The 13987-nt window shown below is 39.7% G+C and overlaps 1 protein-coding gene across 12 annotated transcripts in view; it reads right to left on the bottom strand.

Moving 5' to 3' along the window:
- INTS6L (integrator complex subunit 6 like) overlaps positions 1–13987 on the bottom strand; it is a 62807-nt gene that overhangs the window by 42860 nt on the left and 5960 nt on the right.

Genomic DNA, 13987 nt, shown 5'->3' with positions numbered 1-13987 from the left:
GTTACATTTTGGTAATTTTTGCAATATTTCTAACTTTTTCACTATTATTATATCTTTTATGGTGATCTATGATCAGTGAGCTTTGATGTTACTATTGTAATTATTTTGGGGCACCATGAACCATACCCATATAAGATGGCAGTGAACTTAATCGATAAATGTTGTATGTGTCCTAACTGCTCCACTGACCAGCTGTTCCCTATCTGTTTCCCTCTCCTCAGGCCTCCCTATTCCTTGAGACACAACAATATTGAAATCAGGCCAATTAGTAACCCTACAATGGACTCTTAAGTGTTCGAGTGAAAGGAACAGTTGCACTTCTCTCACTTTAAATCGAAAGCTAGAAATGATTAAACTTAGTGAGGAAGGCATGTCGAAAGCTGAGATAGGAAGGCATCTTGCACCAAACAGCCATGTTGTTAATACAAAGGAAGCTCTTGAAGAAAATTTAAAATGCCACTTCAGGAAACACAGGAGTAAGAAGAAGAATAGCCACATTGATGATATGGAGAAAGTTTTAGTGGTCTGCAGAGAAGATCAAACCAGCTACAACATTCCCTTAAACCAAAGCCTAATCCAGAGCAAGGCTCTAACTCTTCCTAGAGTTGACAGAATGAATCTTCAACTCTATGAAGGCTGAGAGAGGTAAGAAAGCTGCAGAAGAAAACTTTGAAGCTAGAAGAAGCAGCCACTTCCATGTCACAAAAGTGCAAGGTGAAGCAGCAGGTGTTGATATAGAAGCTGTAGCAAGTTATCCAGAAGATCTAGCTAAGATCACTGATGAGAGCGGCTACACTGAAGAACAGATTTTCAATGTAGATGAAACGGACTTCTATAGGAAAAAGACACAATCTAGGACTTCCATAACTTGAAAGGAGAAGTCAATGCCTGACTTCAAAGCCTCAAAGGACAGGCTGACTTTTTGTTAGGGGCTAATGCAGCTGGCAACTTTAAGCTGAAGCCAACATTCATTTGCCATCCTGAAAATCCAAGGGCCCTTAAGAATTATGCTACATCTACTTTGCCTGTGCTTTAGCAATGGAACAACAAAACCTGGATGACAGCATATCTGTTTACAGCATGGTTTACTGAATATTTTAAGCCCACTCTTGAGACCTAATGCTCAGAAAAAAAGATTCCTTTCAAAATACTATTGATCATCGACAATGCACCTGGCCACCCAAGAGCCCTGATGTAGATGTACAAGGAGATCAACGTTGTTGTCATGCCTGCTAACACAGCATCCATTCTGCAGCCCATGGGTGAAGGAGTCATTTTGACTTTCAAGTCTTATTATTTAAAAAATACATTTTGTAAGGCTATTAAGAAGTACATTTTGTAGGACTACAGCTGCCACAGATAGTGATCCCTGTGATGCATCTGGGCAAAGTTGAAAACCTTCTGGGAAGGATTCAACATTCTAGATGACATTAAGAACATTCGTGATTCGTGGGAGGAGGTCAAAAGATCAACATTAGCAGGAGTTTGGAAGAAGGTGATTCCAAACTTCATGGATGACTTTAAGGAGTTCAGAAGTCCAGTTGAGGAAGTAACTGCATAAGTGGTAGAAAGAGCATGAGAACTAGATTTAGAAGTGAAGCCTAAGGATGTGACTGAATTGCTTCAATCTCATAATAAAACTTTAATGATTGAGTTGTTTTCTATGAATAAGTAAGAAAGTGGTTTCCTGAGATGGAATCTACTCATGGTGAAGATGTTGTGAACATTGTTGAAATGACAACAAAGGATTTACAATATTATATAAACTGAGTTTATACATCAGTGGCAGAGTTTGAGAGGACAGACTCCAATAAAAGAAAATAGAAAGAAGTTCTACTGTGGATAAAATGTTATCAAAAAGCACTGCATGCTTCAGAGAAAACTTTCCTGAAAGGAAGCGTCCACCAATGCGGCAAAATTCGTAGTTGTCTTATTTTAAGAAATTGCCACAGCCACCCCATCCTTCAGCAACAACTACCCTGATCACTCGGCAGCCATCAACATCGAGGCAAGAGTCCCCACCAGCAAAAAGATTATGACTGGCTGAAGGCTCAGGTGATCATTAACAATTTTTTTTTTTTTTTTTGAGATGGAGTCTCGCTCTGTCGCCCAGGCTGGAGTGCAGTGGCCGGATCTCAGCTCACTGCAAGCTCCGCCTCCCGGGTTTACGCCATTCTCCTGCCTCAGCCTCCCCAGTAGCTGGGACTACAGGCGCCCACCACCTCGCCCGGCTAGTTTTTTGTATTTTTTTTAGTAGAGACGGGGTTTCACCGGGTTAGCCAGGATGGTCTCGATCTCCTGACCTCGTGATCCGCCCGTCTCGGCCTCCCAAAGTGCTGGGATTACAGGCTTGAGCCACCGCGCCCGGCCCATTAACAATTTTTTTTTAGCAATAAAGTATTTCAATTAAGGTGCATACATTGTTTTTTAGACATAATGCTATTGCACACTTAATAGACTACAGTATCGTGTAAACAACTTTTCTATGAACTGGGAAAGCAAAAAGTTCTTGTGACTCACTTCAATGTGGTGGTCTGGGAATTGAACCTGCACTATCTTCATGGTAAGCCTATATTCACTTCACAGATATGTCTTGTTAGATTAGTTTATACATTTAATAAAATTTTAAAATTTCACTTTAAGCCTACTTTCCCTGACATCTAAGTACAGAACAATTAGGTGTCGGGAACAGTGAATCAAGAATTAGAAGGGTCTGGTCTATTCCTAGCTGTCTCAAACTCGCTTGGCAAGTGGTCCAGAGTAAGTCAGAGTAAGTCAGAGTAAGTCCTGGGGCTGTTTCCTCACCCAAGGAATGAAAGAGCTGAAAAACCAACTCTAAGGTCCCTTACAGTTTTTATATCCTATAATCCTATACCTTCCTTTAATATAAATCAGACTTATGTATCTTATAATTCTACACCCTGTAACAATCCTTTATGTAAATCTGACTTACAGAAAGAGAACACCTCCTGTCTCAGTAAATATGTTAATTCAGGTTGGGTTTAAGTTTCCATAGTCAACTAAAAATGTCTTTTCATACCAACAGAAAAACATGGGCCTTTCTGCCACTGACAGAAAGTGACCTGGGTTCTTGTCCCAGCTTGATCTGACTAGCCACTAGCTATTTATTCTCCACTTACATCACCACAGGAAGGAGAGATTTTGCACTTTTCTCCTCAGAACGGCAAAGCCTAAAAGCAATATTTTCTTTTTTATTACCCTCTGCACCCACATTTCCACCTTCTCATCTGACTGGTTGGTTTGCAAACAGGAAACTAGCATGCTCTCTGCAGGCCTGTTGCTGAAGCTCTTTTGAATATTCTGGTATGTTCTCTGACATGTGGTGCTTAAGGGGTAGGTTCCACCCCTACAACAGACCCATAGGGTAGGTCTGTCAATATGTGAACTACTTGGAAGTTTTTCACGAATACACATGTAGGCTATATCCTTTCCTCCAGCTTTGATCAGGAATAAAGCTGTAATCTGGAACTCTGGTTGGCTTCTGGGTCTTATTTCTCAATAGATTTCAAGTGGAGGAGGGAAATGAAGGAGTGTTATTTAGCGGCTCCCCTAAACTTCAGTATCCCTCAGTATCCTAATACTTGTCCTTCCTGAACTTCATCCCATTTTAGCCAGGCTACTTCTCTGATTCATTGATTTTCATTGATTTTTATTTTTTTTAAATAGAGAAGCCTTTTCCTCCATTGAAATCTTGCCAGGAACTAAGAACAAGTAAAAGAGATAAAAGCAGATCAACTGTCCTCGAAGGGGATGTGGGAGTGGTGTCAGAGGCCTTTCTGAAAACTTCTGTTCTATCTCTAAAGGTCACTTGTAATCCTTTTCCAAAATGTTAGCGACCTTACTAACATTTGGAAAATGGTATAATGTTATAACACAGTATAATGTACAAGTTCAATAAACATGCTGTTAATTTCCCCAGCCAAGGTAACTGATAAAGATATTTAGGGCAGCTGTACCTAAATTTCCACAAGAAAAGTAACCCTTATGAATGGTATATGAATTGACTATTTATAAACCAAAAAAAGAGTTGAATGATTAATATTCTCTAGGATGGTAGTTATTTAAAGGGACTGGCAGTGAATCTTTCCAAACAGTAAAAAGAATCCTTGTACATTATGAATTTTCACAAGCCAGGCTCCTTCACACAGCAGTGACAGAACTTCTTGCTGGGAGGCTCCACTTGTTGTGTCCCCCTGACTTGGTGCTGAGCCACTGCACTGACTTGTTTTAGGCACATACATCCCACAGCCTATCTGGACATTCCCCTGAGCAGTGCAGTCCAGTCCAAATCTTCCTAGCTTGTTAGCAAGCCCTTCACAATGAATGAATGAAAACCTTGTTGACATCCAGAAAGCCAATGCATGTTGCTTTCCTCTCCTTGACAAGACTTTTTATCTTTTATTAAAGGAAATTAAATCAGCCTGGTAATATCTGCCATTCGTAAGCCCATGTTAGAGGTCTATCCTGGACATTGGGCTCTTCTAGGTGGTTATACAAACTAAATGATTAACAGATTTGAGTATTTTCCCAGATGTCACAAGTTAAAGCCAAAGAGTCTAAATTTAGCAGGGCCATCATTTCTCTTGTTGAAAGATAAACTATTTTCCTTTTTCCATCTGCTCTCCATAAGTTTGGGGAAAACTTGCTCTGAAACAACCCAGAAAATTTGCATAAATCAATTCCAACAGTATTTTTCAACCAACTTACTTTCTTCTTCAATTTAGCATTCTGTCATCTTTGTCATCACAAACTGTTCCTGCATTGGTAAACTCACCAGTGAGATGGAATGACATGAAAAATAAGAAGCCCTGCTTTTCCAATCATCTCTGTCTCCCGAGGAGACAAATGACTTTTCTCTTGGTCTTTGCCCTGAATATCTGGGCAAGTTAAAACTTCTCAACTTCGAGAATTTTCTTCTCACAATTACAATGGACTCCAATTCTGATAACAAACACAAGGTTTACTTGCTCTCTTAGGTAACAGAACACTGTGACAGCTGAATCACTTTAAACTGTTTAAAACATCTTTGTAAAATGATTTTTACAGCTAGCACACCTATAAAGGAGGTTGTTACAATTATGAAGTACACACTAAGAATACACGATATCATTACAAGAATAGAACTGTCTTCCTTCTTGTACCTCCCCTAAAAGCTTCCTTCTTGCTTATATTTTCTGACCCTGACACAACTTTTTCCCTGATACTCTAGCAATTTGGCTGGATTTCACTTTTTTGTGCTTTACTCACTTGACTCAAGGTACTAATATACTTCAACGCTCAAAGGAGGTATTTTACTGTTGTGTGTTTTAAATGTATAGTGTAGCTTTAAAATTACTTTTTAAAGAATATCCAAGGCTGGGTGCAGTGGCTCACGCCTGTAATCCCAACACACTTTGGGAGGCTGAGGAGAGAGGATCACTTGAGCCCACGAGTTCAAGGTCAGCCTGGGCAACATAGCGAGACCCCTCTCTCTACAAAAAATTAACATACAAATTAGCCAACCATAGTGGCATGTGTTTGTAGTCCCAAGTGGTAATCGCTTGAACCCAGGAGTTTGAGGCTACAGTGAACTATGATAACACCACTACACCCCAGCCTGGGTGTCAGAGCAAGACCTTATCTTTAAAAAAAAAAAAAAGAAAGAAAAAAAAAAGAATAACCCGTTCTCTTGGATTCAGTTTTATAAAAGTTACTTCCCCAAGGGCTTTTCTTAGTGTCCTGAACTTGCCAAAATGTGCAAAGTTCATTTTATTTGATTAAATCAGTTCTCTCCCTGAGAACTCTGAGTGCTATCATTCTGTGTTTTGATCTACCAATTTTCCTCCACACACTTCAGGAGATACTACCAACCAAGACTACATATATGAAATCTAGCTTACTTGTGTCTTCTACTTTTTAACAAAGATATTAAGAAATTTACCTCCCCCAGTATATTGCAGAAATATATTTAACAGTCTGTGGCCTGCTGCACTGATCTTCAGCAGACAGTTAAAGACTCACGTGATCACATATTTTAATGAAACTGGGCAAAGAAATGATTCACAGTTTGGTTCCACTGACACATAGTTCACCATTTTGTGTTAGTGACATCTTTAAAGTAATACTTAGTATGAAGTTTTTTAAGCATATAAACAATCATAAGGATCTAGAAAATTTACAAAATACGTTTATGAAGTTTTCAATTCTTACCCCAGGGAATTACGATAAAATCGTGAAGCAGCACACTTCTCAAAGTTTACTGGAAAACATGATAATATCAAAAGAATCTGACCTTCACCAGTGGACAGTAACATGTAGAAACCAATAATTTTAGAAGCTTTTCTCCTCCCTCCAAAAGTCAATTGCACTGCCACTGAAGCAGAAATATCTTAGAACTTACTAAACTTGGTCATATGTAAATGTGAAAAGTTTCCTTTCCCAGTCTCAGACCACTTCGACTGCAGCTATCAACTAATACCTATTATCAGGAAAAAAAAAAAAAAACTACTATTGTGCGTATCACACGTTCAGTTGGTTACATTTTGGCTCATTTTATGGACAGATACACAAAATAATAAAAATATTTGGCCTTGGAAAAAACATACATGGACAGGAGTGAGACTAAGCCACCTAAGCATTGCAGAAAGTGTTGAACATATGAGATAGCAGAATGGCCATTTATTACTTTCTGAAGATTACACAGCACCTCTTTCCCCAGGACTAATTCTTTTAGGAAAAATTCTTCCATGAGAACACATGGACACATGGGAGGAACCACAAACACTGGGTGGGGCCTGTGAAGGGGGGCTGGGGAAGGGAAAGCATCAGGAAGAATAGCTAATGGATGCTGGGCTTAACACCTAGGTAATGGGATGATCTATGCAGCAAACCACCATGGCACATGTTAACAAACCTGCACATCTTGCACATGTACCCTAGAACTTAAAAGTTGATGAAAATAAATAATTTCAAAAAATTATTATGAGCTACTTTTTACATGGTAAAAGTAATATGCATTCATTGCTAAAAATCCCAACAAAATACAAAGTTAGTTAGTCTGTCTGTTCACCAAACCCTCACTCTCACTCTTCCAAAGTATTGATAGGACTCTGTCATGAACATTATTAAATTGTTTACAGCAAACAGAATTGACATCAATAAGATTGAGTGGCATTTACCAATTTAACCACTAAGTGTGTGATATAGCACATTAAACACCTCCAGGACCTCTTTTCTAAAATTTAAAGTTTGTTGTTGTTGTTGTTTGTTTGTTTTTTTGAGACAGGATCTCACTTTGTGGCACAGGCTGGAGTGCACTGGTGTGAACATAGCTAACTGCAGTCTTGTAATCCTGGGCTCAAGTGATCTTCCCACCTCAGCCTCCTGAGTAGCTGGGACTGCAGGCATGTGCCACTATACCAGGCTAATTTTCTTTTTTTTAATTATTTTTTGTAGAGACAGGGTCTTGCCACGTTTCCTAGGCTGTCTCAAACTCCTGGGCTCAAGTGGTCCTCCCACCTCAGCTTTCCAAAGTGCTGCGATTACAGGTGTGAGCCACCATGTCCGGCCTAAAGTAATTTTTAAGTCACCCTGAATTCCAAGCCTCAATTATTCCACTTCCTGCCTTTCAGTTATACAACTCTCTCCTGTACTTTTTCGGAAGGAGCCCTGGAAATAATCTAGTCTAATCCCTTCAGTTAATAGATGAGGAAACTGACACCATGAAAGGTTAAGTGACTTGCCTGGGGTCATGTGTGTAATTAGTAACAGACTCAGGCTAAGAACATGGATCTCTTGCCTTCCAGTCCAGCACTCTTGACAGAGCTATTGAAGTGAAAAGGACAGTTTGCCATACTACATGACAGTAGATGGTATGATCTACTAGACAGGATGTACTATGTCCACTTTTTAAAATCTGATTTTATAAAAGTACCTAGCTATTGCCTAAATCTACCTCTAACACACAACTCAAAGGCATCACTATGAAATGGAGTTTACAAACCCATATAAGCTATTAAGAAAAGTGGAGAGCTTTGCTCTGCTTATCGTCAACATCCTCCTTCAAGAAATAAAACAGGAGGGGGTCTCCACTTTCCAATGTCATGGCTATATTAAAGGGTAGATATTCTCCCTGGAATCCTGTTGTCCCCTGTCTAGTTTTGTGGGCTATCTTTGGCAGAGGGACTGGCCCTTCTGATTAAACAGCAGTGCCTCCGGGCAACTTCAGGCCAATTTAAATTAAACCATCTTGGTCTAGAGTTCAGGCTAATCAAACCCTAAAGGTCATACTCCAGCTCCCACCCTCCTTCCTTCTGCAACTTCTCATCATTATAATAGCATTTTAAAGCATGTTCTGTCATGTCCTCACCCTCAAGTCACACCCTTAATGGAATGCTTTCAGTTTACTTCCTCTTCTCCCCTAGGCCTTCAGCTCTCCTGGCTCTGTATCTCTTCTTCCTTTGATTAACTGATGCTCTAAGGGCTGGCATCAGGAATGGGGAGATACACTCAGAGAGTAGAAGAGACAGTGCAGGGCTTCTGTGGGAAATGATGGGAAATAAGTTTTTAACGACACGTGGAACAGATACTAGAGAGCTCAGAATGGCATGCTGGGGAATTTAGACTTGACCCCATAGGCATGGGGAGACTGAAGGCTGGTGGGGAGGGTGATATGATAAAACCAACTTTTTTCGAAAGTTAGCAGTTGATGTAAGTCAAGACAGGAATTTTGGAGGCACTTGGGAGTCCAGTTAGAAGGTTGGTACAGTGGTCAAAGCATAAAAACATGAGAACCTAGATTAAAGTGATGGCAACAGAAATTGAGTCGAAGGAACACAAAAGAAATTTCAAAGGGATGGCAGATAGGCCAGAGTAGATGGAAGGCAAAACAAACAAACAAAACAGATGAATAATGACAGAGGTCTGACTGTGAGCTGATAGCAGGACAGACAGTCAGGGGAGATGTGTGGAGATGTAACGCAGTCAGTTGAGATGCCTGAGTGAAAGCTGAAGATGGTGAAGCATCAGTGTGTGTCGAAATATTTGGAACCACGAATGAAGCAGGATACATTCCCCAAGGGAAAGACTTTGGCAGATAGAGAAATAATTATCAGAGAGAGAAGTGGAGAAACAGAATATAGGAAGTAATAAGTTGTGGAAGGGAGAAGTAGTTAGTTTCAAATGTAGTCAAGGACAAAGAGGATGAATATTAGTAATTTTGCCCAAGTAGCTTGACAATAAATCTTAGGACCTTAATAAATCATATTTACTTTTCTTAACAGTACTGTTTTTCAGTTGCACAAACAAAAATGTTTCAAGACTTTTTGTTCAATTGCATTTAAATCCTGTGTTTGGCTCCTGATACTAACTTCACTGAACTATTTGAGCTACAGGGCAGGATATAGATAATGAAAGAGCAACTGACATTAATGAGTAGTATAACCAGGGGGAAATGGTTTAAGATACAGAATTCTACTTTTTCTATAAACATCTGGCACACCACCCAAAAGTCTTCATGCAATGTTTCTCTGGTTAAGACCCCACTGACTGACATCTCTATTTCTCCTCTAAAATCCCTCTTCTACCCCAGGCCATCTAACTAGACAGGAGGGAAGAAAACCAACAATCTGACTATGATGGGGTGTGGCTTGAGGAAAATGGGAGAAGTGGTTGAAATGAGGACCACACCAGCAGATAAGGCTCAGGCTGATACACAAAACTCTGCAAAGGCATGATGGTAATCCAAACCTTTTTAAAAACCATATCTACCTCCTCCAGAGGCTATGGATTAGAAAAAACAAATGGCTAATGTGGAGTACACTGAATATCTTTCTTTTCCTCATAAGAAAAGCATTTATCAGGAGATTGGTAAAGTGAAGAAGGCATATCAGTTTCTAGTGGCTATTATGAATAGATAGCCAAGGACTACCCTGCTGCTTTTACAAAACTACCACTATTCCTATAGGGCCTACTCAGGCTAGGCCACCAGTTCACATCCTCCAGTCCTCAACTATCTCATACTCCATCAACTGAGAGTCTCAACAACTCTGTATCTGTCATCAGTAGGGGCATAACTGTGGGACATCAAAGGCAAAAATGTTTTACAAACAAATGTACCACAATACTCACCCAGCAAGTCAGAGAAATATTTTTTTTTTTTTTTTTTTTTTTTTTTTTTGAGACGGAGTCTCGCTCTGTTGCCCAGGCTGGAGTGCAGTGGCCGGATCTCGGCTCACTGCAAGCTCCGCCTCCTGGGTTCACGCCATTCTCCTGCCTCAGCCTCCCGAGTAGCTGGGACTACAGGCGCCCACAACCGCGCCCGGCTAATTTTTTGTATTTTTAGTAGAGACGGGGTTTCACCGTGGTCTCGATCTCCTGACCTTGTGATCCGCCTGCCTCGGCCTCCCAAAGTGCTGGGATTACAGGCGTGAGCCACCGCGCCCGGCCAAGTCAGAGAAATATTAAAAATAATAACACTAGCAGTAATAATTTTCATTCACTGAGTGCTTGCTACAATACCAAGCACTATTACATTAAAAGCAGCTATAAATAACAGCATGATAATTATGTTTAAAAAATGATGGCTCTAGGACATGCATCATAATGAGAAAATACCAGTGAGAAGTTATCAAAAGGAATGTTGTGTCACAATTCATAGGAAAAGTGAAGAGGTTAATCACTGAATAGACTGGAATAGAGACAGACCTGGGTTACTACTGGCTGTGTTACTTAACCTCTCTGGGCCCTGGTTCCCTCATCTATAAAATGAGGATAATAATAGTACCTAGTAATACCAGTACACAGGCTGACTAGGAAGAGAAACTAAATAAACATTTTACATTCATTGGCACATTGCCCTGTACCTAAGCATTACTCAATAAATGTCAGCTGCTATTATTTGAAAGCTATTTTGTGATTGTTCATTATTACAAGGAAGCAAAATAAATCAAATCATATCTGAAATACAGGGATACGCTATACAAGCTAGATAACACCTTCGACCATAAGATGGGATTTAGGAGGATCCAAAATTAGGGATATAAAGTGGTCCTACCTCTTATAGATGCTATTCATCAGCATATCTATACATCCACCCAGCCTCAGAATTAGACATTGGCGCTTCTTCCTTAAATGGGAGCCATTACAGTTACCAAAAAATAACAATCACTCCTGTGACCTCCACTAGGAGGATTAAGTTTTGAAAAAGTTAACGACTGTCAGAAGTAAGAATCCTAGGAGCCCTCCAGTCATGTGGCCTCTCCCTCATTTTAACGCTACTGATGACTTGCCATGATATAAGACAAGGGCTCCGCTGGGGAACATCAATAAAGTTTTCAAAAACCGCAGTGATACAAATTCCCCTCTGTTAAGTTTTACACTATGCCAAACTAGAGTATTTATTCTTTATCCTCTAAACTTTATCCTCTAAACTTCCTAAAGAATGCTGCTCCTGAGAATTATTGGGCAAAGTAGCTATGTAAATCGAACAAGGGACATGTTACATATTTCTAATAACACTGAAAGCATGAAACATTCAGTACTACTGGTGAGCACATATTATAAATGGAATTCTGAATTACTGCAGTTACATTCATTCACATACATATTCCATTATACTTAGCCCAGGAAAAGACTTCTAACCCAACCAGTTGGATCACCAACTGCATCCAAAAGACTAAGCAACCAAACTGGCTTTCAATACAAATAAGAATGGGATGCTTTCATATTTTGCTCCGTGAGCAAGGGTTATCAAGCCATCAACTCTGAACTATATGATAACCTTTCATGCACAAATGAGTCTTTTATCACGGGGTGGGGGGCGGTGTTCATTTTAAACGGAACTTCCAGAGAAAGGATCCTCCTTCAGAAACAATTCCTAGGATATGAACATCATAAAATATCTTAAGAAAGAATATAGACGAACACTGCTGTCTAATAGAAATATAGTGCAAGCCACATATGGAATTTCAAATTTTCAACTCGCCACATTAAAACAGTAAAAAGAAACAAGTTAGATTAATAATGTACTTAACTCAATATATCCAAAATATTATATTTTACACTGTTTGTTGCAGCACCCACTGACAGACTAGCTACCTTTCAAGTGCTCAATAACCATACGTGGCTAAGTGGATGCTGTGCTGAACCCTGTAAGTGTAGCCAATCTATGAATAGGAGTAACTGGCGTATGTGAAGAGCCACGCCTACCACCACTGCCACTTCAGCCCCTCACCCTCTCTGCTGGAACCTTTACAGTGTTCCCACCCCTCATGGAACCACAGTCCACACCGAGTTGTGAGGAAGAAGAGAGAAGGAATATGTTTTCCACAAATCAAGTTGGAAACTTAAACCCATTTCCCATTAGAAACAATGATAAACACAATAGGTCTATGGCTAAATGACATTAAGAGTTAAAAAGGCTTTCCTGGGAGGAAGGTCTGGGAAGGTAATCACCACTTCCAACATTGTATCCAGGAGATAATGTGTTCCAAGTTCCCAATACACAGTTACAAAGGGACTGCCTGGGTCTCTCATTTACACTCTTTTGGTAAAAGGCAACTGGGAGGAGGCCATGTTTACAGAGTTTTTCATTTAAGGACTTAAATGAAACATGTAGTTTCCATTCTTCACTGCCCTTCTCACTCCCATAAGGAGGGTCCTTCAATCCTATCCTTCTCTAGAAAACACATTTCTTCCTGAGATGTGGAACCACTGCCATATTTTTTCACTCTGTGAAACTGAGAATCCTGTGTTCTAAATTATAATTATCTTCCCAAAGCAAAGGCAAACTGAAAAGAAAAGATGATCTGCCCTTTCCTTACCTGTGCCCTGCACTTCACCATCTCTCTACTCCCACCCCAATCCCAACCATAAGGCCAAAAGCTCTCAAGCAACAAGCACTAATACAACTACAACTTCTGGGTCTCCCTAGCCTTTTATTCTCCCCTCCCTTTAGCTCACTTAAAAGGTAATTATAAGCAAACAAGCATACAGACAACAAGTTTTGTCCTATTTCTCTTCAGTTCTACCTAAGAGCTCTGCATCCCAGAAGAAATGTACAAACTCTAGCTTGTAGGTTTCAAAGCCTTTCTGTGGTCTAGTCTTAACTAGTTATAGTCTTGAGACACATCAGATTCTCCCAGTCCTGTGCATCCTCCTCCCTCATCTCCAATTCTCTGGTTAAGAGTCCACTGCTCTTGACATTTCCCATATCCTAAGCAACCTTCTCCAGTCAGCTTTTTCCAGTGACTATCCTCAAGACCTTTAATGACTAGGACCATGTCTTTTACTATTCTGGTCCCTCCTTAGGCCAGATCTTTCTGATTTCACCTTAGGCCCCTATAACAGAGCCTGGTGCAGAGGAGATGCTCGAGAAGTATATGGCAAATGAATGCCTAGATTGCTGTAGTGTTGATCTACTGTTAGACTTGTCTTTTGGAAACACCATTTTGATCATATCACTACAATGGTGATAAAAGTCAGAACAGTAATTACATGCAGGGGAGAGATGGATTGCAGAAAGATGCAAGAGGCATTTTCCTGGTTGATGGAAATGTTATATATCTTGGCCTGGGATGGTGGTTACATGAATGTATAAATATGAAAATGCATCAAGTCATCATGATTCATGTATTTTCTGTATATAAATTATACTTCGATAAAAAAGGAAAAAAGGGAAATATATACAATTATCTTGTAAAAAATACAATAAGGTTCTACCATATTATAAACTTGAACCTATATGAAAATGCTAGCTGTAATAAACATTAAATATATCAAATTGTTAACAGTGATTACTCTATGGGGAAGAGTTCCAAGAATGAGGTAAGCTTTGACATGAGAGAAATGAGTAGCTTTGACACTTACATATTGCTTGAAACCTTTTTTCCATTTGTTGAGTACATATTAAAATCTACATGCCCCCTTAGGTATTAGGGATACAAATACCTAGAAGTTCAAATATTTGCCCTTAAAGAGCTCACATTAG

This window comes from Macaca mulatta, chromosome X (assembly GCF_049350105.2).
Source record: "Macaca mulatta isolate MMU2019108-1 chromosome X, T2T-MMU8v2.0, whole genome shotgun sequence".
NCBI lineage: Eukaryota > Metazoa > Chordata > Mammalia > Primates > Cercopithecidae > Macaca > Macaca mulatta.
The sequence above is the reverse complement of the archived record's forward strand: the minus strand, read 5'-3'. Positions and strand labels throughout refer to the sequence as shown.